This window comes from Phyllobates terribilis, unplaced genomic scaffold (genome assembly GCF_046119375.1).
Source record: "Phyllobates terribilis strain yellow unplaced genomic scaffold, ASM4611937v1 Scaffold_65__1_contigs__length_7625178, whole genome shotgun sequence".
NCBI classification, from domain to species: Eukaryota; Metazoa; Chordata; class Amphibia; order Anura; family Dendrobatidae; genus Phyllobates; species Phyllobates terribilis.
Genome location: NW_027362825.1, coordinates 1,665,374 through 1,690,494, shown reverse-complemented (window position 1 = coordinate 1,690,494; position 25,121 = coordinate 1,665,374). Strand labels below are relative to the sequence as shown.

At 47.3% G+C, this 25,121-nt stretch overlaps 1 non-coding gene across 1 annotated transcript; it reads right to left on the bottom strand.

Annotated features, from left to right (window-relative positions):
- Positions 1-24,763: 24,763 nt before the first annotated feature.
- TRNAL-UAG (transfer RNA leucine (anticodon UAG)) lies at positions 24,764-24,846 on the bottom strand. Its single transcript has one exon. It is a non-coding gene; the product is annotated as a tRNA-Leu (tRNA).
- Between the last annotated feature and the right edge of the window lie 275 nt (positions 24,847-25,121).

Below are 25,121 nucleotides of genomic sequence, written 5' to 3'. Positions count from 1 at the left end.
GTGGATTGAGGTGGGAGGCACCGAGTACAAGTGCTTTGCATTTGCTGATGATGTCCTAGTATATATCACTCAATCACATATATCCATCCCTGTTGTTATCGCTGAAATAGATATCTTTGTTACATGGTCAAATTTTAAAATCAATGCAGAGAAACTTGAGGCCCTCGATGTCTCCCTCCCCAAATCCATACAGGATTCCATCCAGTCCAACTTTCCCTTTGCCTGGCTCTCACAGAGTATCAAATACTTAGGAATTCGTATTCATAGAGACCTCTCCCGTCTATTTTATCTTAATTTTGGGCCCTTTATTGAACAACTCCATAAAGATCTTACTTCTTGGACGGTGAAGGATTTTTCCTGGTTCGGCAGAATAAGAATACTAAAAATGAACCTCCTACCTAAACTCTTATACCTCTTCCCAACCATTCCCGTGGTAATTCCCTCAAATTTTTGGAAAAGACTACGCAGTAGTTTTTAGTCTCCCCAGGATGACACAGGTGGGGCAGATGGTGGTTGTCCCGGCCCGCTAGGCCGCATTGTAGCACAGTGAGCTTTGCACTGCAACTTATGCATCATATCCATGTGACGGTTGATGCATGAAGTACTCAAACTATGTATTTTTTTACCTCTACTTAGCTTTTGGTGACAAATGTTACAGATAACACGAGTTGGGTCATCTTTAGGGATCTGAAAAAATGCACGGGCTATGCAAGGTTTAGAGCCCATGCGACTCTGCAACTAGCAATACTATCAAATGATTGGCTGGGTTAGATGAAGATCGTCTGTGTTTGGTTGGGGGTCCCCACAGTCTGCCTAGGCTAGATGCATTTAAAAATCATTATTAGATACACTGGCAGTGGAGCTTGCTTCGCAGCTGGGTTACTAAGCTGACTAGCAGACAATGAAGCTTTGGAGCAGACCTCTGAGTAAACAGCTCTTCAGACTCAACCATCTGTGTTACCCCAAGCCATAGTGTATGCATTTTCTTACGGTTAAAAGGGGGGGAAGACCCAACCCACCTCTAATTGATGATGGCAACGTCATGTAAAACAAAGCAAAGGAACTCCAAAAAGAGTCTCCATTTTTCCCACTTAAGTGGCATCAATTGCCCCAGAGTTGCTTAAAACAGTTGGTTAGAATGAGTACCACACACTGCTACTATGCCCAAAATTATTTTCCAGACAAGATGCAGCTAAAAATTATTAGTAATTTGAAAGCTGGTGGAGCTTAGTAAAGATGGCATAATAGAATGAGTACCGCACACTGCTACAGGCCCAAAATTATTTTCCAGACAAGAGGCACCTAAAAATTATTAGTAATTTGAAAGCTTAAAACGATTGGTGAGGTGATTTTACGAAATCCTCAAGCTTTTACTCTCCCCAGGATGACACAGGGGTAGAAAAGTCCTTGCGGATCCATGATTTGTTCATCTTTATGAACGTAAGTCTGTCTACATTCTCACTGGACAGCCGCATGCGCTTATCTGTCAGCACACCACCAGCAGCGCTGAACACACGTTCAGAGAGAACGCTGGCTGCGGGGCATGACAAGATCTCCAAGGCGTAAGTGGCGAGCTCCGGACATTTATCCAGATTGGAAGCCCAAAAAGAGCAAGGGTCCAGTGACACAGTCATGGCTTTGATGTTTACTTGGAGAAACTCCTGTACCATCGTCTCTAGGCGTTGACTATGTGTCAGACTTCTTGTCTCCTGTGGCCTTGCAAAGGATGGGCTAAAAAAGCAGTGAAATGATTCCGCAAAATTGCTGTTGCCAGCAGATACTGTGTTTCTGTTACGGTTTGAGGGCTGAACACTCGACAGTCCCACGGTTGGCAAGTAAGAATTGTGAGATTCACTACGTGCACCACTGGTGTTTTGTGGAAAAGCACATGTAAGATTCTGCAACAGTCTCTGCTGATACTCCTGCAAGCGTGAATCCCTTTCTACGGCAGGAATTATTTAGGCAAATTTACTTTTGTACCGGGGATCTAAGAGTGTGGCAACCCAGTAGTTAGGATTATTTCGAATTCTGACAATTCGAGGGTCATGTTGCAGGTAGTGCAGCGAGAAGGCACTCATGTGTGTTGCGCATCCAGGAGCACCAAGTCCCTGTTGTGTGGGTGGCGAGGTAACAATCATGCTTCCTTCCTCTGCCCTCTCCCCCCAACCTCGCACAACAGAAATGTGATCAAGGTCTCCCTCATATGATGAGTCTTCCATCAGTTCGTCCTCCACTTCTTCCTGGGCTCCTGCACCTTCCTCACTAGTTTGGCTGCTACCATGCGCCATTGTAAATACATCTCCCCCACCCTCACATGCCTGCCGCCTTGGTGCTGCCGACCATCTGGACCTTGCAGATGTTAGCCCTTCCGCATACAACTCCTCCTCCTCTACTTCCTCCACCTCCTCTTGTCGCACCACCTGACTCCGAATTCTGTTTAACATGTGCTCCAGCATGTAAATCACCGGAATAGTCATGCTGATAATGGCATCATCAGCACTAAACCTCTTCGTCGCCATTTCAAAACTGTGCCGATCCCGTTGGAGCCGGCTATACATTAGAACATATTGCACAAGGGCTTGTCGGTGATGCCACAGTCGCTGCAACATGTGCAGAGTTGAATTCCACCGGGAAGGCACATCGCATTTTAGCCGGTGAAGTGGCAGGCCCAACGACTTCTGTAGAGATGTAAGTCGCTGACCTGCGGGATGCGAATGGCGGAAGTGAGCACACCGCGACCCTGCCCTCTGCAGAAGGCCATCTAGTCCGGGATGGTAGCCTAAAAATTGCTGGACAACTAGGTTCAACACGTGAGCCATACAAGGCACGTGTGTGACATTGCCCGGCGAAGGGCCGCATCGAGGTTTGCAGCATTGTCGCACACGGCCTTACCTGGTTTCAGGTCCAGTGGAGACAACCATTCATGAAACTGGTTCTCCAGAGCTGACCACAACTCCTCAGCTGTGTGACTCACATTCCCCAGACATTTCAAAGTAAAAACCGCCTGATGACGTTGAGCCCTGCTGGCAGCATAGTAAGGAGGTGTGCAGGATCCCTTCTGCGCAGTTAGAAAGTGTTTGGCATGACCAGACAGACTTTGGGTGCAGGTGGAGGACCGAGAGGAGGTTGAGGAGGCAGAAGCAGTGGAGGAACTTCGAGATAAAGAGGATTGACGCTCAACTCGTGGGGACGGCAAGACTTGGACAGCAGCCCCTTGTACTGCTGTCACCATAGTTACCCAGTGCCCAGTCAGCGACATATAATGCCCCTGTCCATGCCTACTCATCCAAGTGTCTGTGGTGAAATGCACCCTGTCACACACAGAGTTTCTCAAAGAAGCGATGATGTTGTGTGCGACATGCTGGTGGAGCCCATGCACACCTTTCTTTGAGAAGTAGTGTCGACTGGGCATCTGGTACTGGGGCACTGCGACGAACATAAGGTCTTGAAAATCCTCTGTGTCCACCAGGCGGAAAGGCAGCATTTCTGTATCCAAGAGCTTGCAGATGGTGAAATTCAACCTCTTAGCTTTCTCATGGCTAGGAGGAAAAGGTCTTTTACTTGTCCACATCTGAGGGACCGAGGGCTGGCTGTTGTGCTTAGACGGGGTTGAGACGGGTGACCCCGGCAAACTGCCGGTCTATGCAGGCGGACATGTTAGGTTGCCTTGATCCAAAGGTGGTGCTCTCGGTGTCGGAGGGCGCTCAATACCAGCTGGTGTTTCTACCTCCAAATAAAATGATGACCTGCCAATCACGCTGGCTGTTGCGGGTAAAGAGGTGGCAGGTCTGCGTCCCAACACAGGTGTGACTGCTGTCCCCCCAGTCACAGAGGATGAAGAGGCCGCGGATGCACAAGATATGGCAGACGGTGGTTGGCCCGGCCCACTAGGCCGCATTGTAGCACAGTCAGCTTCGCACTGCAACTTATGCTTCATATCCATGTGACGGTTCATGTATGAAGTACTCAAACTATTGATTTTTTGGCCTCTACTTAGCTTTTGATGACAAATGTTACAGATAACATGAGTTGGGTCATCCTTATCGATCTGAAAAAATGCCCAGGCTATGCAAGGCTTAACGCTCATGAGACCTGAAGAGCCACCACGACTTGTGGTCAGAAGCAGAGTTGTGTTTGAGGATGCAGTTGTTGACATGCTTCCAGTACTACGTCACTGTCCAGGAAGGTGCAACCTGACCTCGTCGTCAATAGCATCCTCCTCCACCTCCTCTGCTGACCTCATCGACTGGCTGACTGTGGGTTGACAGTAAGTGGGATCTCCAACCTCGTCATTATCACCCTGTGTGTTCTCACACCCGTCGTCCTCAGATCCAACCTCTTCCTGCCCTGGCAAAAAACTCAAGTTGTCGCTCCAATCAGGTATTTGAGTCTCATCATCGTCTTCCTCATTGTCTCCACCAACAGGAGTTACAGTTTGGGAACGAAGGTCTTCATTATGGTCAGAACCTTCTGCGTCTGGTCCTGGATCTGACTCAAAGATTCTGGGCATCAGTGCAGATCATTTCCTCGTCTAGATTCACAGAAGCTCTGGAGCCGACCTCTTATTCCAAGGCTATAGTATGAGTAAACAGTAGAAATGAGCGGTGTTCGAATCGAACTATTCGCCAATCTCAAATTCGAGCTGTTTTGGGCGGTGTTCGAGCCGTTCGGTGAACACGAACGATTTGAAAAAAATTTGGCTGTTCGAGGTTATGTTTGATAACTGTTCGTGCACCAAAATCATAACTGGATTTTTTCTCAGTAATGCTGAAAATTATTGTTAATACGCAGTTTGAGTGTACAGCAGGGCGGGAGGAGGGGCAGGGGATGGATCTCTGCAGAAATAATGAAGATCTCCATTTTTTTTTCTCTTTCCCGCATTTACAGTCAGGAGGTGCAATCTGTCAGACTATCGGGAGCGCACACACGGAGCGAAGTGCTTTTTTTCACACAAGCAAGGGCATGTGTCATTGGCTGTGTATGTCACATGTCCTTGCCCTATAAGACCCAGCCATTTTCCCCGTCGCCACCATTTTCTCACTGCTGCAGCTGCGTGTTAGACGGCACGGCTGTTGCTGTTTGCGCTATACTTTCAGTGTTAATTTCAAGCCAATTTTCGCACAAATCTGCAGATAGCTTGGGAGTAGGGAATAGTTGTGATTGCAGTCCTTTTGAGGACTAGGTTACATAATTTCCTACAACTTTTATCAGGCAGGTCTGTGCTCTTAAATAGATAGGTTGGGAGTAGGGTCTAAATGTAGTTGCAGTCCTTTTGAGGGCTAGGTTACATCAGTTCCTATTAGTTTTTGCCAGGCAGGTCTGTGCCAGTGCTGTGCAAGTTTTTTCATAGCATTTGCCTAAATCTAGCTAAGCAAATCCCTTTTGGCCTCCTGCAGTGTGTGTTAGTCAGTGTAGTAGCCTATCTGCATTGAAAGCTACACCACCTGTGTATAGAATACAAATTTTTTCGCTGAAACTAGGCAACTAAAACCTTTTGGGCATAGCATCATTCTAGTAGTCCATCTATACTAACCTCCACCAGGTTGCAAATAAAAAATAATTTTTATCTGCATCTAGCTCTGAAAAAATATTTGGGCTTGTAGCAGTGTGTGGGACTTGGTCTATTAGTCCATCTATACTAACCTCCACCAGGTTGCAAATTAAAAATAATTTTTATCTGCATCTAGCTCTGAAAAAATATTTGGGCTTGTAGCACTGTGTGGGACTTGTTCTATTAGTCCATCTATACTAACCTCCACCAGGTTGCAAATTAAAAATAATTTTTATCTGCATCTAGCTCTGAAAAAATATTTGGGCTTGTAGCAGTGTGTGGGACTTGTTCTATTAGTCCATCTATACTAACCTCCATCAGGTTGCAAGTTAAAATTAATTTTTATCTGCATCTAGCTCTGAAAAAATATTTGGGCTTGTAGCAGTGTGTGGGACTTGTTCTATTATTCCATCTATACTAACCTCCACCAGGTTGCAAATTAAAAATAATTTTTATCTGCATCTAGCTCTGAAAAAATATTTGGGCTTGTAGCAGTGTGTGGGACTTGTTCTATTATTCCATCTATACTAACCTCCACCAGGTTGCAAATTAAAATAATTTTTATCTGCATCTAGCTCTGAAAAAATATTTGGGCTTGTAGCAGTGTGTGGGACTTGGTCTATTAGTCCATCTATACTAACCTTCACCAGGTAGCAAATTAAAAATAATTTTTCTCTGCATATAGCTCTGAAAAAATATTTGGGCTTGTAGCACTGTGTGGGACTTGTTCTATTAGACCATCTATACTAACCTCCACCAGGTTGCAAATTGAAAATAATTTTTATCTGCATCTAGCTCTGAAAAAATATTTTGGTTTCTAGCAGTGTGTGGGACTTGTTTTATTAGTCCATCTATACTAACCTCCACCAGGTTGCAAATTAAAAATAATTTTTATCTGCATCTAGCTCTGAAAAAATGTTGGGCTTGTAGCAGTGTGTGGGACTTGGTCTATTAGTCCATCTATACTAACCTCCACCAGGTTGTAAATTAAAAATAATTTTTATCTGCATCTAGCTCTGAAAAAATATTTGGGCTTGTAGCAGTGTGTGGGACTTGGTCTATTAGCCCATCTATACTAACCTCCACCACCTGTGTATGTAATAAAATTGTTTTACTGCATCTAACCCAGCCAATACTTTTGGGCTAATACCACAGTTTGGCCACTCAGCTCTGTTCAGTTCCCATCCATTGTTTATTCTGCAAACAACTCCAGAGTTGTCAATTAGTTAACCACAAAAATGAGTGGAAAAAGGCCTGCTGCTGGTGGAAAGGGGAATAGGCGTGTTGGGAAGGGTAAGAAAGGTTGTGTCCATGGGGTAGGTGTTAAAGCAACGGTAACATGTGCAGAAGAAAGGCCATCTTCCAGCCAAACTAAGATGTCTACTTCTTTTAGCGGACAATGTGATACGATCCCTTTCTTACGGCGAAGCCCATCGCTACAAATTCCAGATGAGGCACAAAAACAGCAGGTGCTTCAACGGATATCAAGTGCTCCTTTAAGTAGGCTCTCCTCCACCTCAACTTCAACATCACAAATACTCCAGTCCTCAGAGGTGTCACCCCAATCGCATTTGCTTCCTCACAGCTCCCAAGTCTCCAGCTGCTCGTCTGAGTATGGGGTAGAACAGATGGTTGAGTCTGCAGAGCTGTTTACTCATACTATAGCCTGGGAATCAGAGGTAGGCTCCAGAGCTTCTGTGAATCCAGACGAGGAAATTATCTGCACTGATGCCCAGAATCTTTATGAGTCAGATCCAGGAACAGACGCAGAAGGTTCTGACAATAATGTAGACCCTCGTTCCCAAACTGTAACTCCTGTTGGTGGAGACAATGAGGAAGACGATGATGAGACTCAAATACCTGATTGGAGCAACAACTTCAGTTTTTTGTCAGGGCAGGAAGAGGTTGGCTCTGAGGACGGCGGGTGTGATAACACACAGGGTGATGATGACGAGGTTGGAGATCCCACTTACTGTCAACCCACAGTCAGCCAGTCGATGAGGTCAGCAGAGGAGGTGGAGGAGGATGCTAGTGACGACGAGGTCAGTTTGCGCCTTCCTGGACAGAGACGTAGTACTGGAAGCACGTCAACAACTGCATCCTCAAACATAACTCTGCCTCTGACCACAAGTCATGGTGGCACTTGAGGTCGCATGGGTGCTAAGCCTTGCATGGCCTGGGCATTTTTTCAAATCGATAAGGATGACCCAACTCGTGTTATCTGTAACATTTGTCAGCAAAAGCTAAGTAGAGGCCAAAAAATACATAGTTTGAGTACTTCATGCATGAACCGGCACTTGGATATGAAGCATAAGTTGCAGTGGGAAGATCACTGTGCTACAATGCGGCCTAGCCGGCCAGACCAACCACCGTCTGCCACTTCTTGTGCATCCGCGGACTCTTCATCCTCTGTGACTGGGGGGACAGCAGTCACACCTGTTTTGGGACGCAGACCTGCCACCGCTTTACCCGCAACAGCCAGCGTGATTGGCAGGTCATCATTTTCTTTGGAGGTGGAAACACCAGCTGGTGTTCAGCACTGTCCGACATCGATAGCACCACCTTTGGATCAAGGCAACCTAACATGTCCGCCTGCATCTTCCTCACAGACCGGCAGTTTGCCGGGGACACCCTTCTCAACTCCGTCTAAGCACAACAGCCAGCCCTCAGTCCCTCAGATGTGGACAAGTAAAAGACCATTTCCTCCAAGCCATGAGAAAGCTAAGAGGTTGAATTTCACCATCTGCAAGCTCTTGGCTACAGAAATGCTGCCTTTCCACCTGGTGGACACAAAGGATTTTCCAGACCTTATGGCCATCGCAGTGCCCCAGTACCAGATGCCCAGTTGGCACTAATTCTCAAAGAAAGGTGTGCCTGCGTTCCACCAGCATGTCGCACACAACATCACCGCTTCTTTGAGAAACTCTGTGTGTGACAGGGTGCATTTCACCACAAACACTTGGACGAGTAGGCATGGACAGGGGCGTTACATGTCGCTGACTGGGCACTGGGTAACTATGGTGACAGCAGGACAAGGGGCTGCTGTCCAAGTCTTGCTGTCCCCACGAGTTGTGCATCAATGTTATGCACACGCCCGGACTGACTGGCGTGTGCGGGAGAAGTGGTTCCACTGGACCATGAACCATAGAGTGCCTGGAGGGGCATGACTAAGTATCTAGCCAATCCGACCAAGATGGCACGACGGCATATGATGCCAGTGCACCAGGGAGAAACCGGGCAGAGGGACCAGGTGCTACTCCAGGTCAAACTCCGGACACGGGGGTTGACCCACACAGGGATTACTGGAACAGGCAGGTTAGGCTGGCACAGACTGGTGGATATAAGTGAACACGGCAGGTATGCAGATGGGTGGATACAGGCGAATATGCAGGCAGGGACGTACTGGCCGAAAGGACGGGCTGGAGCACAGAGAGGACAAGATCCAGTACAGACTGGGTCACAGAAACAGAACCGCAGATGCGGTAGCCAAACACAGCAGAGAGGGAACGCCCGAAGCGGTGGGCAAGATCAGAGCAGGACGGGACTGCCGGAGCAGCGAGCACAAGCAGAGCAGGACAGGACTGCCGGAGCAGCGAGCAGATGCAGAGCAGGACGGGGCTGCCGGAGCAGCGAGCAGAAGCAGAGCAGGACAGGACTGCCGGAGCAGCGAGCAGATGCAGAGCAGGACGGGGCTGCCGGAGCAGCGAGCAGAAGCAGAGCAGGACAGGACTGCCGGAGCAGCGAGCAGATGCAGAGCAGAAACCGCAGGAGCGGCAAGCAAGGCAAGAGCAGAGTGGAAAGCGCAAGAGCGGTAAACAAGGCAGGAGCAGAGCGGAAACCACAGAGCGGCTAAGAAGGCCGAAGCAGAGCGGAAACCGCAGAGCGGCAAACAAGGCAGGAGCAGAGCAGAAACCGCAGAGCGATAAACAAGGCAGGAGCAGAGCGGAAACCGCAGAGCGGCTAAGAAGGCCGCAGCAGAGCGGAAACCGCAGAGCGGCAAACAAGGCAGGAGCAGAGCGGAAACCGCAGAGCGGTAAACAAGGCAGGAGCAGAGCGGAAAGCGCAGAGCGGTAAACAAGGCAGGAGCAGAGCGGAAACCGCAGAGCGGCTAAGAAGGCAGGAGCAGAGCGGAAACCACAGAGCGGCAAACAAGTCAGGAGCAGAGCAGAAACCGCAAGAGCGGCAAACAAGGCAGGAGCAGAGCAGAAACCGCAAGAGCGGCAAGCTAAGCAGGAGCAGAGCGGAAACCGCAGAGCGGTAAACAAGGCAGGAGCAGAGCGGAAACCGCAGAGCGGTAGGCGATACAGAAGCAGAGCGGAAACCGGAGAGCGGCTAGAACCGCCGGAGCGGCGAACGAGACAAGGCAAGGGGATAGGACTCTGTTCACAAAGAACAGACGGAGAAGGAAAGGCAGAACCAGAAGCACACAAAGTACTTACAAAGAAGTAGCGAGCGTACACTAAATTCACAACAGAGGTACAGAGACGATGAGAAGGAATTTAGGAGCAAGTTCAGACTCTGCAGAAAGACGCAGAAAACAGACATAGAGGGAAAAGGGAGAAAAGGCTAAAGTAGAAACGAGGCACAGACAACTGGGAACAGAGGAACGGGAACAAATACAGCAAGGCTGGAACACAAACAGGACACTGTTCAGAGAGGAACAGATACCGCAAGGCACAGACAGGCAGATCTAGGAATACGGCCCCTAGAAGGCGAAAGAACAGGCTGGAAGCGTGTTCACAAGAATAGACCACAGTTCAGACACAGAACTGGAAAACAGGCAGGAAAACAGGATAGGACCTGGCATGTCAGAGACAAAAAGCCAACTGACAGGATACAATGCTCAGGCACCATCTTGAGGAAGAAGGTGGAATAAATACCCAAAGATGGACAGCAATAGGCTGAAGATGCAACAGGGGCGTGTCCGCAGCAGCTACAAGAAACAGGAAGTTCAGCGGGCGTCGCCCTATGCAGCCAAAGTAGAGCAGAGCAGAGCACAAGGAAAGAAGCCAGACCAGGAAGCTGGCGGGAGATGAAGTTTGCGATCTTGCATGATGAGAGATGGAACACCATGCAAGAACGCCGCCAGGTATGCTACAGTACCCCCCCCCCCCTTACGCCCCCTCTTCTTCAGGCCTGCAAGGATCTTCTGCAGGGAATTTGTGGGCCAATCCCTCTCTTCAAGGAGATTACTTCTATTGTCCACAGGAGGAGACAAAACTGGTCTCATAATCTGGATGGCTAGGATGCGACTTCCCATCCAGCCATCTTCAGCAACAGATGAAACGGGTGAAGTACCAGAAACAGCGCACAAAAAAGTCTCTCTACATTTATTTTTAGGCAGCACCCCAAAAAGTTCAGGAGACAACTGGAGGTCCTCCGCCGGGTTGGAGGGGTGCAGAGACTCGGGGGTAGCCTCTGCTTCGGGGTACATCTTGTCAAGCTCACAGGATGAAATGGGCAAAGTATCAGGTACAAGGTGTAGAGAAGTCACTGCCTCTTTGTTATGTGGTGGTACCCCGGAGGATTCAGGAAACAACTGAGGGTCCTCCGCCAGGTTGGAGGGGTACCGAGACTCGAGGGTAACCTCTGCTTTGGAGTACACTAGGTCAGACTCACTGGAAGAAGCGGGCGAGGTATCAGGTACCGAGTAAAGGAGAGTCTCTGTCCATTCGTTATCAGGTAGCACCCCGAAGGGTTCAGGAGACGACTGGAGGTCCTCCGCCTGGTCGGAGGGGTGTAGAAACTCGGGGGTAACCTCTGCTTCGGAGTACACTAGGTCGGACTCACTGGAAGAAGCGGGCGAGGTATCAGGTACCGAGAAAAGGAGAGTCTCTGTCCATTCGCTATCAGGTAGCACCCCGAAGAGTTCTGGAGACGGCTGGAGGTCCTCCGCCTGGTCGGAGGGGTGTAGAGACTCGGGGGTAACATCTGCTTCGGAGTACACTAAGTTGGACTCACTGGACGAAGCGAGCGAGGTATCAGGTACAGAGAATAGGAGAGTCTCTGTCCTTTCGCTACCAGGTAGCACCCCGAAGGGTTCTGGAGACAACTGGAGGTCCTCCGCCTGGTCAGAGGGGTGTAGAGACTCGGGAGTAACTACCACTTTGAGGCACCCATTGTCAGGCCCACAGGACTGAGCAGACGAAGTATCGGGTACCGGGTGTAGGGAAGTCTCTCTCCAATTGTCATCGAGTGGTATCCCGGAGGATTCAGGAGGCAACAGGGGGTCCTCCGCCAGGTAGTAGAGGTGTACAGACTTGGAGGTAATCACAGCTTCGGAGCATCCTTGGACATGCACACTGGTTAAAGTGGGTGTAGTATCTGATGCCAGGTGCAGGAAGCTCTCCTGTGTGGACTCTGGATGGGTAGCAGTCTCTTCTGGCAGGAGAACTGGTGCACCACCCACGCACATCACCCGCTGGGGCTTCTCCGGGATACAGGGAGATTAAGCTTCAGTAGGGACTTCAAGGTAGGGGTCAGGAGGTCTCTGGGAGGACAGACTCTGGCGTGACGGCTTGCCTCTACGTCTAGCACGTCTGGACTGCCTCTTGAGGTTGGGAGAAGTATTCCGGAGAGTGTAGTCATCCTGAGTGGATTCTGGGCAAGCAACAGTCTTTTCGGGCAGGAGAACTTGTGCGCTACCTATGCACATTACCCGTCGGGGCTGCTCCGGGATACAGGGAAGTGAAGCTTCAGCAGGGGCTTCAGGGTTAGGATCATCGAAAGCCAAAAGGAAGGCCACCAGGAAGGCCTGTAGGTCAAGAACGATAGGATCCTGTGCTTCCCATAGGGGGTTGATCCATTCCAAGGCATCACCCGCTAGGTTGGACATTATAAATCCCACCTTAACCCGATCGGAAGAATAAGCATTGGCATAGAACCGGAACTGCAGCAAGCATTGCCACACAAACGCACGGCATTGTTTTGGATCCCCGTAGTACTGTGGTGGATCCGCGGGAGCAGGTGCAGCTTCAGCAGGGACTCCAGAATTGGGGTCATCGAAGACCATTAGGAAAGCCACCAGGAAGGCCTGCAGGTCAAGGACGATAGGATCCCAAGCTTCCCATAGGGGGGTGACCCACTTCAAGGCATCACCCGCTAGGTAGTCAATTATAAATGCCACTTTAGACCAATCAGAAGGAAAAGAAAGAGAGTAGAACTTGAAGTGTAGCATGCATTGCTCCACAAATGTACGACTTAGTTTTGGATCCCCATAGTACTGGGGCGGATCCGCAGGAACGGGTGCAGAAACCTCCATCTGGACGGGTGCGTAATTCGCCTGGAACTCAGCTAGAGAAAAAAAAAAAAATTATTTATTTATTTTTAATGCACGTATTTAGCTGGAAAACGCCTCAGAGAGCGAAGGCCGTGGGGCTCAACGGGAAGCATGGCCTGAGCATGCTGTTATGCACACGCCCGGACTGACTGGCGTGTGCGGGAGAAGTGGTTCCACTAGACCATGAACCGGAGAGTGCCTGGAGGGGCGTGACTAAGTATCTGGCCGATCCGACCAAGATGGCACGACGGCATACGACGCCAGTGCACCAGGGAGAAACCGGGCAGAGGGACCAGGTGCTACTCCAGGTCAAACTCCGGACACGGGGGTTGACCCACACAGGGATTACTGGAACAGGCAGGTTAGGCTGGCACAGACTGGTGGATATAAGCGAACACGGCAGGTATGCAGACGGGTGGATACAGGCAAATATGCAGGCAGGGAGGTACTGGCCGAAAGGACGGGCTGGAGCACAGAGAGGACAAGATCCAGTACAGACTGGGTCACAGAAACAGAACCGCAGATGCGGTAGCCAAACACAGCAGAGAGGGAACGCCCGAAGCGGTGGGCAAGAGCAGAGCAGGACGGGACTGCCGGAGCAGCGAGCACAAGCAGAGCAGGACAGGACTGCCATAGCAGCGAGCAGATGCAGAGCAGGACGGGGCTGCCGGAGCAGCGAGCAGAAGCAGTGCAGGACAGGACTGCCAGAGCAGCGAGTAGATGCAGAGCAGGACGGGGCTGCCGGAGCAGCGAGCAGAAGCAGAGCAGGACAGGACTGCCGGAGCAGCGAGCAGATGCAGAGCAGAAACCGCAGGAGCGGCAAGCAAGGCAAGAGCAGAGTGGAAAGCGCAAGAGCGGTAAACAAGGCAGGAGCAGAGCGGAAACCGCAGAGCGGCTAAGAAGGCCACAGCAGAGCGGAAACCGCAGAGCGGCAAACAAGGCAGGAGCAGAGCGGAAACCGCAGAGCGGTAAAAAAGGCAGGAGCAGAGCGGAAACCGCAGAGCGGCTAAGAAGGCCGCAGCAGAGCGGAAACCGCAGATCGGCAAACAAGGCAGGAGCAGAGCGGAAACCGCAGAGCGGTAAACAAGGCAGGAGCAGAGCGGAAACTGCAGAGCGGTAAACAAGGCAGGAGCAGAGCGGAAACCGCAGAGCGGCTAAGAAGGCAGGAGCAGAGCGGAAACCGCAGAGCGGCAAACAAGGCAGGAGCAGAGCAGAAACCGCAAGAGCGGCAAACAAGGCAGGAGCAGAGCAGAAACCGCAAGAGCGTCAAGCTAAGCAGGAGCAGAGCAGAAACCGCAGAGCGGTAAACAAGGCAGGAGCAGAGCGGAAACCGCAGAGCGGCTAAGAAGGCCGCAGCAGAGCGGAAACCGCAGATCGGCAAACAAGGCAGGAGCAGAGCGGAAACCGCAGAGCGGTAAACAAGGCAGGAGCAGAGCGGAAACTGCAGAGCGGTAAACAAGGCAGGAGCAGAGCGGAAACCGCAGAGCGGCTAAGAAGGCAGGAGCAGAGCGGAAACCGCAGAGCGGCAAACAAGGCAGGAGCAGAGCAGAAACCGCAAGAGCGGCAAACAAGGCAGGAGCAGAGCAGAAACCGCAAGAGCGTCAAGCTAAGCAGGAGCAGAGCGGAAACCGCAGAGCGGTAAACAAGGCAGGAGCAGAGCGGAAACCGCAGAGCGGTAGGCGAGGCAGAAGCAGAGCGGAAACCGCAGAGCGGCTAGAACCGCCGGAGCGGCGAACGAGACAAGGCAAGGGGATAGGACTCTGTTCACAAAGAACAGACGGAGAAGGAAAGGCAGAACCAGAAGCACACAAAGTTCTTACAAAGAAGTAGCGAGCGTACACTAAATTCACAACAGAGGTACAGAGACGACGAGAAGGAATTTAGGAGCAAGTTCAGACTCTGCAGAAAGACGCAGAAAACAGACATAGAGGGAAAAGGGAGAAAAGGCTAAAGTAGAAACGAGGCACAGACAACTGGGAACAGAGGAACGGGAACAAATACAGCAAGGCTGGAACACAAACAGGACACTGTTCAGAGAGGAACAGATACCGCAAGGCACAGACAGGCAGATCTAGGAATACGGCCCCTAGAAGGCGAAAGAACAGGCTGGAAGCGTGTTCACAAGAACAGACCACAGTTCAGACACAGAACTGGAAAACAGGCAGGAAAACAGGATAGGACCTGGCACGTCAGAGACAAAAAGCCAACTGACAGGACACAATGCTCAGGCACCATCTTGAGGAAGAAGGTGGAATAAATACCCAAAGATGGACAGCAATAGGCTGAAGATGCAACAGGGGCGTGTCCGCAGCAGCTTCAAGAAACAGGAAGCTCAGCGGGCGTCGCCCTATGCAGCCAAAGTAGAGCAGAGCAGAGCACAAGGAAAGAAGCCAGACCAGGAAGCTGGGCGGGAGATGAAATTTGCGATCTTGCATGATGAGAGATGGAACACCATGCAAGAACGCCGCCAGGTATGCTACAGTCAATCCTTTTTATCTCGAAGTTCCTCCAGTGCTTCTGCCTCCTCAACCTCCTCTCGGTCCTCAAGCTGCACCCAAAGCCTGTCTGGTCATGCCACATGCTTTCTAACTGCGCAGAAGGGATCCTGCACACCTCCTTGCTATGCAGGCAGCAGAGCTCAACGTCATCAGGCGGTTTTTACTTTGAAATGTCTGGGAAATGTGAGTCACACAGCTGAGGAGTTGTGGTCAGCTCTGGAGAACCAGTTTCATGAATGGTTGTCTCCACTGGCCCTTAAACCAGGGAAGGCCGTGTGCGACAATGCTGCAAACCTCGCTGCGGCCCTTCGCCGGGGCAATGTCACACACGTGCCTTGTATGGCTCACGTGTTGAACCTGGTTGTCCAGCAATTTTTAGCCCATTATCCCAGACTAGATGGCCTTCTGCAGAGGGCACGGTCGCTGTGTGCTCACTTCCGCCGTTCGCATCCCGCAGCTCAGCGACTTACATCTCTACAGAAGTCGTTGGGCCTGTCACTTCACCAGCTAAAATTCGATGTGCCTACCCGGTGGAATTCAACTCTGAACATTTTGCAGCGACTGTGGCAGCACCGACAAGCCCTGGTGCAATATGTTCTGATGTATAGCCTGGGCCAACGAGATCCAGAGGAGGGGCAAATCGCGCTGGAGGAGTGGTCTCAGATCAGGGACCTATGCACCCTTCTTCACAGTTTTGAAATGGCGACGAAGATGTTTAATGCTGACGATGCCATTATCAGTATGACTATTCCTGTGATTTACATGCTGGAGCACATGTTAAACAGAATTCGGAGACAGGTGGCGGCATAAGAGGAGGTGGAGGAAGTAGAGGAGGAGGAGTTGTATGCGGAAGGGCTAACATCTGCAAGGTCCAGACGGTCGGCAACACCAAGGCAGCAGGCATGTGAGGGTGGGGGAGAAGGTATTACCAGGGCGCATGGTAGCAGACAAACTAGTGAGGAAGGTGCAGGAGCCCAGGAAGAAGAGGAGGACGAACTGTTGGAAGACTCATCAGATGAAGGAGACCTTGATCACATTTCTGTTGTGCGAGGTTGGGGGGAGAGGGCAGAGGAAGGAAGCATGATTGTTACCTCGCCACCAACACAACAGGGACTTGGTGCTCCTGGATGCACAAGACACATGAGTGTCTTCTTGCTGCATTACCTGTAACATGACCCTCGAATTGTCAGAATTCGAAATAATCCTGACTACTGGGTTGCCACACTCTTAGATCCCCAGTACAAAAGTAAATTTGCAGATCTTATTCCTGCCCTAGAAATGGATGCACGAATGCAGGAGTATCAGCAGAGACTGTTGCAGAATTTTACATGTGCTTTTCCACAAAACACCAACGGTGCACGTAGTGAATCTCACAGTTCTAACTTGCCAACCATGGGACTGTCGAGTGTTCAGCACTTAAAACGTAACAGAAACACAGTATCTGCTGATAACATCAATTTTGCGGAATCATTTCACCACTTTTTTAGCCCATCCTTTGCAAGGCCACAGGAGACAAGAAGTCTGACACATAGTCAACGCCTAGAGACGATGGTACAGGAGCATCTCCAAGTAAACATTGAAGCCATGACTGTGTCACTGGACCCTAGCTCTTTTTGGACTTCCAATCTGGATAAATGGCCGGAGCTCGCCACTTACGTCTTGGAAATCTTGTCATGCCCCGCAGCCAGCATTTTGTCTGAATGTGTGTTCAGCGCTGCTGGTGGTGTGCTGACAGATAAGCGCACGCGGCTCTCCACTGATAATGTAGACAGACTCACGTTCATAAAGATGAACAAATCATGGATCCGAAAGGACTTTTCTACCCCTGTGTCATCCTGGGGAGAGTAAAAGCTTGATGATTTGTTAAAATCACCTCACCAACCATTTTAAGCTTTGAATTTACTAATCATGTTTATCTGTATCTTGTCTGGAAAACAATTTGGGCCTTGTAGCAGTTTGTAGTACTGATTCTATTAGACCATCTATACTAAACTCTACCAGATTTAAAATTACTAATCATGTTTATCTGTATCTTGGCTGGAAAATAATTTGGGCCTTGTAGCAGTTTGCAGTATTGATTCTATTAGGCTATCTATACTAAGCTCCACCAGATTGCAAATTAATAATAATTTTTAGCTGTATCTAGCCAAGAAAATAATTTTGGGGCTCCTAGATGCGCAAGACACATGAGTGCCTTCTTTCTGCACTACCTGCAACATGACCCTCAAATTGTCAGAATTCGAAGTAATCCTGACTACTGGGTTGCCACACGATCAACCTTTTCATTTTAATAAAGAACAAAAAATTGTCATTTTTGAAATTATAAGCATTAGCAGGTTATTAGGAACTGAAATTAAACAGTTTTCAACTCAAAACTTTATTCTAGGTGATGTTACATTTGCACATAGGACCACTTCTTCGAAAGGAGCTTCTGAACTCTCTCATCCAGTGAATTTGTCAGGTTTTGGATGGATTCTGCTTCAACTGTTTTGCATGAGGACAGAATACCCTCCCAGAGCTCTTGCTTAGATGTGAACTGCCTCCCGCCATCATAGACACTCCTTTTGATGATGCTCCAGAGGTTCTCAATGGGGTTGAGGTCAGGGGAGCATGGGGGTCACACAATAAGTTTGTACCCTTTTATGCCCATATCAGCCAGAGATGCAGATGTGTTATGTGCAGCATGAGACGGTGCATTATCATGCATGAAAATGATCTTGCTGCGGAATAAACGGTTCTTCTTCTTGAACCATGGCAGGAAGTGCTGTTTGAGAAACTCCACATACATTATGGAGTTCATCTTTACCCCTTCAGGTATTCTAAAGGGGCTGACAATCTCTCTCCCCATGATTCCAGCCCAAAACATTACTCCACATCCTCCTTGTTGGCGCTGTAGCCGTGTTTGCATGGGGTGTCCATCAACCAGCCATCCTCCACTCCATCCATCTGGACCATCGAGCGTTGCACGGCACTCATCGGTGAACAAAACAGTTTTTAAGTCAGTCTTCATGTATTGTTTGGCCCACTGGAGCCGTTTCTGCTTCTCTACAGTGGATAGAGGAGGTCGACAGAATGGCTTGCGCACAGCTGCAAACCTCTGAAGGACCCTGCATCTTGTTGTTCGGGGGACGTTGGAGGCACCAGCAGCTTCAAAAACTTGTCTGCTGCTATGACAAGGCTTTTTTGACGCTGCTCTTTTAACCTGACGTAATTGCCTGTCGGAAAGAGTCCTCAATTTTCCCTTATCAGCACGCACACGTGTGTACTGTGAATCAGCTACATACTTCTTGATTGTGCGATGATCACGATGAAGCAATGTTGATTGTAGTCATGCCTTGACCTATACACTCCACAATTTGTTGCTTCTCAGCAGCCGACACATCCTTTGTCTTTCCCTTTTTGGCAGAAAATGTAGGCTGCTTAATAATGTGGGACAGCCTTCTTAAGTAGTCTTGCCTTTCATTGGACACACCTGCCAAATTAATTAGCACAGGTGTCTGCAATTGCTTACAGTGATATAAAGAGCCCTGACACACATCACCATCAATGAGTTTAACTGACAAACAAAAAATTCTTACCTTATCACTCATAAACACTTTTTGCATAATAATTTGGAAAACAGTGTACATGTGCTTTTCCACAAAACAACAGTGGTTCACATAGTGAATCTTACAGTTCTAACTTGCCAAACGTGGTCTGTATGGAGTTGTTCAATAAAGGGCCCAAAATTAAGATAACATAGACCGGAGAGGTCTCCATGAATACGAATTCCAAAGTATTTGATACCCTGTGAGGGCCAGGCAAAGGGAAAGTTGGACTGGATGGAATCCTGTATGGATTTGGGGAGGAAAACATCGAGGGCCTCAGACTTCGCTGCATTGATTTTAAAATTTGACCATGTAACAAAGTGATCTATTTCAGCCATAACAGCAGGGATGGATATATGTGATTCAGTGATATATACTAGGACATCATCAGCAAATGCAGAGCACTTGTACTCGGTGCCTCCCACCTCAATCCACCTAATATTGGGGTTATGGCGAATTGATGAGAGCAGGTGCTCCGTGACTAGGATGTATAAGAGAGGGGACAGAGGACATCCCTGCCTTGTCCCATTGGTGATTATGAAAGGTGATGAAAATATTCCATTTATCTTCAGCCTAGGTGACGTATTGCAATACAGGACCCTGATTTTGGCTTTAAAATGGTCCCCTAGACCCCTACCCCAAGCTTTTTAAGAGAATAATATATGGCATGCTAGGAGACTCTATGGAATGCTTTCTCAGCATCCAACGAGAGTATCTAATTACAAATTTTTAACTGCATCTAGCCCAGGAAATACTTTGTGCCTAGTAGCAGTGTATGCTAGTCAGCGGATTATCCCAGCTGTTAAGCAAGCTACACCACCTGTAGTTTGAACACTTAATTTTTTCAAAGGAAATGCTTCGGGCCCCTGGGACACTCAGTGAAGAGCATCAGGAGGCACCCCAAGGCACAGGGGCTGGGACTTGCGGTAGGACGCCTTGTGGTGGACCGCCAAGCTCAATCCTTATAAAAGCTTTTTAACTGCAGCAGCTTAAGTGGACGCTACTGGAGCTGGAATTCACGCAGCTGCTGGCATCAGACTTGCCCTCCAATAGATCCTTGTAAAAGGATTTAAAGTGTACCCATTCAAATTAGAGAGACAATTTAAATTAAAAAGCTTAGACCTTCCTCCACCGCAGGGGGGCTCGCTCGAACCACCAGCGGACAGGCACCAGTATTGGGAGAGGTGGACTGGCCGTCAGGGTCCAACGCAGCTCTGGCACAAACCCGGCGACACGGAGGTCGCACGGGAAGGAACGGACTGGCCATGTCGGCTTCGCACTTTTTTGGTTTTAGAAGGGCATGACATGCCTATATCTGTGTTTCCCCCTCCTTTTACTCCTCCACCTCTTTTCTTTTCGAATGACTATATGTACTTGTCACTTTTCTATGTGTTAGTTGTATCTTCTGAGCAGTTTGTCAGCTTTTGGACACCTTTGAAGTGTTTTCTATGTGTTTTCTATGCGTTCCTATGTGTTTTTGATTACCTGCCATTGGTTTAAACGGTGTTCGACGAACAGTTCGACGAACAGTTCATAGAACATATGGATGTTCGACGAAACAAACTCGAACACTACGGGGGTGGCTCAACACTAGTAAACAGCTCTGCAGATTCAACCATCTGATCTACCCCAAACTCAGACGTTCAGCTGGAGACTTGGGAGCTGTGAGGAAGCAAGTGCGATTGGGGTGACACCTCTGAGGACTGAAGTATTTGAGATGTTGAAGTTGAGGTGGAGGAGAGCCCATTTAAAGGAGCACTTGATAGCCGTTGAAGCACCTGCTCATTTTGTGCCTCATCTGGAATTTGTAGCGATTGGCGTGGCCGTAAGAAAGGGATCGTATCACATTGTCCTCTAAAAGAAGTAGACATCTTAGTTTGGCTGGAAGATCGTCTTTCTTCTGCAGATGTTACTGTTGCTTTAACACCTACCCCACGGACACAACCTTTTTTTCCCTTCCCAAAATGCCTATTCCCCTTTCCACCAGCAGCAGGCCTTTTTCCACTCATTTTGGTGGTTAACTAATTGACAACTCTGGAGTTGTTTGCACAAAAAACGATGGATGGGAACCGAGCAGAGCTGAGTGGCCAAACTGTGGTATTAGCCCAAAAGGATTGGCTGGGTTAGATGCAGTAAAACAATTTAATTACATACAATGGTGGTGGTGTTTAGTATAGATGGACTAATAGAATAAGTCCCACACACTGATACAAGCCCAAAATTATTTTCCGAGCTAGATGCAGCTAAAAATTATTTCTAATTTGCAAGCTGGTGGAGCTTAGTATAGATAGACTGATAGAATAAGTCCCACACACTGCTACAAGCCCCAAATTATTTTCCGAGCTAGATGCAGATAAAAATTATTTCTAATTTGCAAGCTGGTGGAGGTTAGTATAGATGGACTAATAGAATAAGTCCCACACACTGCTACAGGCCCAAAATTATTTTCAGAGCTAGATGCAGATAAAAATTATTTCTAAATTGCAAGCTGGTGGAGCTTAGTATAGATGGACTAATACCATAAGTCCCACACACTGCTACAGGCCCAAAATTATTTTCCGAGCTAGATGCAGATAAAAATTATTTCTAATTTGCAAGCTGGTGGAACATAGTATAGATGGACTAATACAATAAGTCCCACACACTGCTACAGGCCCAAAATTATTCTCCGAGCAAGATGCAGATAAAAATTATTTCTAATTTGCAAGCTGGTGGAGCTTAGTACAGATGGCCTAATAGAATGATGCTATGCCCAAAAGGTTTTACTTGGCTAGGTGCAGTAAAAAAAATTGTATTCTATACACAGGTGGTGTAGCTTGCAACACAGATACGCTACTCCACAGACTAACACACACTGCAAGAGGCCAAAAAGGATTTGCTTAGCTAGATTTAGCCAAATGCTGTGAAAACACTAGCACAGCACTGGCACAGACCTGCCTGGCAAAATGTCGTAGGAAATGCTGTAACCTAGTCCTCAAAAGGACTGCAATTAAAACTAGTCCCTACTCCCAAGCTGTCTATTTAAGAGCACAGACCTGCCTGTTAAAAGTCATAGGAAATGCTGTAACCTAGTCCTCAAAAGGACTGCAATAAGAACTATTCCCTACTCCCAAGCTATCTGTATATTTCTGAGAAAATTGGATTGAAATTAACACTGAAAGTATAGCGCACACAGCAACAGCCGTGCCGTCTAACATGCAGCTGCAGCAGTGCGAAAATGGTGGCGACGGGGAAAATGGCTGGGTCTTATAGGGCAAGGACATGTGACATACACAGCCAATGACACATGCCCTTGCTTGTGTGAAAAAAAGCAGTTCGCTCTGTGTGTGCGCTGCTGATAGGCTGACAGATTGCACCGCCCCACTGTAAATGTGGGAAAGAGAAAAAAAATGGAGATCTTCATTATTTTTGCAGAGATCCATCCCCTGCCCCTCCCCCCGCCCCGCTGTACACTCAAAATACATATTATCATTGATTATCAGCATTACAGTGAAAAAATCCAGTTATGATTTTGGTGCACGAACAGTTACCGAACATTACCTCGAAAAGCTGAATTTTTTCAAATCGTTCGTGTTCACCGAATGGATCGAAAACCGCTCAAAACAGCTCGAATTTGAGATTGGCGAACAGTTCGATTCCAACACCGCTCATCTCTAATCCTGACTTCTTCTGGCTTTTGTAATTTAACTCTTTCTAAGCCAAGCAGTAGAAAGATGAGCATTACTTGTGATGAAAGGAAATATACCATGATTTCTTTTATTTTAATATTGATTCGTAAACTATTAGTTACAGCCAATTTTGAGCTTCATAACCTTTTTTTAAATCTGACATGTATCACTTTATGTGGCAATAACACTTGAATGCTTAACATATCCCCGTGATTCTGATAGTGATATTTTGTAACACATTGTACTTTATATTAATGGTAAATTTAGGTCAATATAGATTTAGTTTTTCTTGTGAAAATATCTAAAGTTGCACAATTTCATTGAAATGCGGTGATGCCCCATATGTCTTCAGAAACTACTGTTTGGTCACACAGCAGGGCTTTGAAAGTAAGAGCGCTGTTTGTGTTTTGGGAATGCAGATTTTGCAAGAATATTTTGAGGGTGACGTTTGCGGAGTTCCAAAAGTACCAAAACAGCAGAAACCCCTCCAAAGTGATCCCATTTTATAAATTACTCCTCATAATGAATTCATCAACACCGGCAATTACTATTTTTGTCCAACAGGTGTTTTCACTCTGCAACATCCAGAATTGCAAATAAGCCAGTTTAGTGCCCAGCTTGCGCTTATGGAGACAAGCACCCCATGCATTTTAAGTGGGCTCTCCTCGCAAGAGAAATGCCAAATCTGTGGATTCTTTGTCTTACCATTAACGTGGAAACCCCTATTTTTTAGAAGGAAAGATGACGGTCCTGAGTTAGGGCTTGTGTTTTTTGCTATCCTGGCTTTTTCCCCAAACAGCTTTGTTCCTGCCATATTTTTGAAGCATATTTGTCTCAGAAAAGCCACAGCGATTCATAGTCAAACATAAATGGCTGAAATCATTCAGCTAGTGTCTGATACATGCTGCCCGTATTAGCTATCAGGTTTCCTTTAAACCCTCATACAGCTAAGTCAAACTAAAATAAAACAAAGTGATGACGTCCAGAATGAAGGAAAAATTACAAAAAATATTATTTTCCTCAAAAGTTAAAAGTGTTCAGTTCTCAAGTTTCTATCATTTTATTTCCTGTAGATAGTTATAATGATTAGGACTTTTACATTCTCTGTAAACAGTCAGTCCATATGCTTTGTTTATTTTCTGCTTAAAATTTAATGGGTGAAGAAAAAAACTTTTGCAGAAACCCAGGATTGAACCATGTACTTTTAGATCTTCAGTCTAACGCTCTCCCAACTGAGCTATTCGGCAGGACACAATTAGATTCAGGAATGTTCAACACACTGTAGATGTCACAACTGGATGTATTTATTTTTACTTTGATTTGTTTTTGCAAGATTATCTATATTTGAAAGTCCAGCTATTTTGCGCACATATTTAAGAACTTACATTAATTCTTTGTGAATGAATAGAAAAAAACAGCAATTCTGCATTTTTTTACATTTTCAAATTTACTCAATTCGCCAGGGTAATTCTGACTGTGTCTCTGTAGGACAGGTGATGATTGAGCATAAAACACAATTTGTAAGCATAATGTTGCATCAAGCCTTATTTTTTTCTTAGGTGCAAACAATTGAAGTGAAGAAAGGAGATGCAAATTTAGAGAAAATATTCTACTGATTGCTAATGTTGAAAGTGAAAACATTTGTCCCAAAATGTGGTGAAACTTTGATGTCAGTATCACATGCGCATTTCAGACTTGTTAAACTATGTTCATCTGCTCTTTTAGCTTTTGTTTATTAAGTATATTTATAGTCTATTGATGCCTGAGGTAAAAAAATCTGAAATTAGACTTACTGGTAATTCGGTTTCTAGGAATCTTCCACGACAGCACCATAGGAGGTTCACTCTCTGCCCTAATAGGGACAGAGAACACATAGAGATGAAATAGTCCCTCCCATTTTCCTATCCACAGTATTTTTCTGGTGCCAAAACAACAACTAACATATGCACAATGAAACAATTTGATGTTCCCAGAAGTCTTTAGTGAAAGCACAAATTCAGGACATTTAAGATTTGCCTCAAGGACCCCCAGGAATACTGCCATAGTGCCAACGTTGAGAATTGGTTTTGCTAAGCCCCATCACTTTTAGTTTTTGATTTGAGATTGCCACCAATGGAGCGGACCCCCAACTAATCAGTAACAGGAGTGAAGCTGTACAATTTCTTGAAAGAAAATGTTAATGTCAGAAGTAGGATTCGAACCCACACCTCCAGGAGAGACTGCGACCTAAACGCAGCGCCTTAGACTGCTCGGCCATCCTGACTTCTTCTGGCTTTTTTAATTTAACTCTTTCTAAGCTAAGCAGTAGAAAGATGAGCATTACTTGTGATGAAAGGAAATATACCATGATTTATTTTATTTTAATATTGATTTGTAACCTATTAGTTACAACCAATTTTGAGCTTCATGACCAAGCACCGTTTTTTAAATCTGACATGTATCACTTTATGTGGCAATAACACTGGAATGCTTAACATATCCCCGTGATTCTGATAGTGTTATTTTGTAACACATTGTACTTTATATTAATGGTAAATT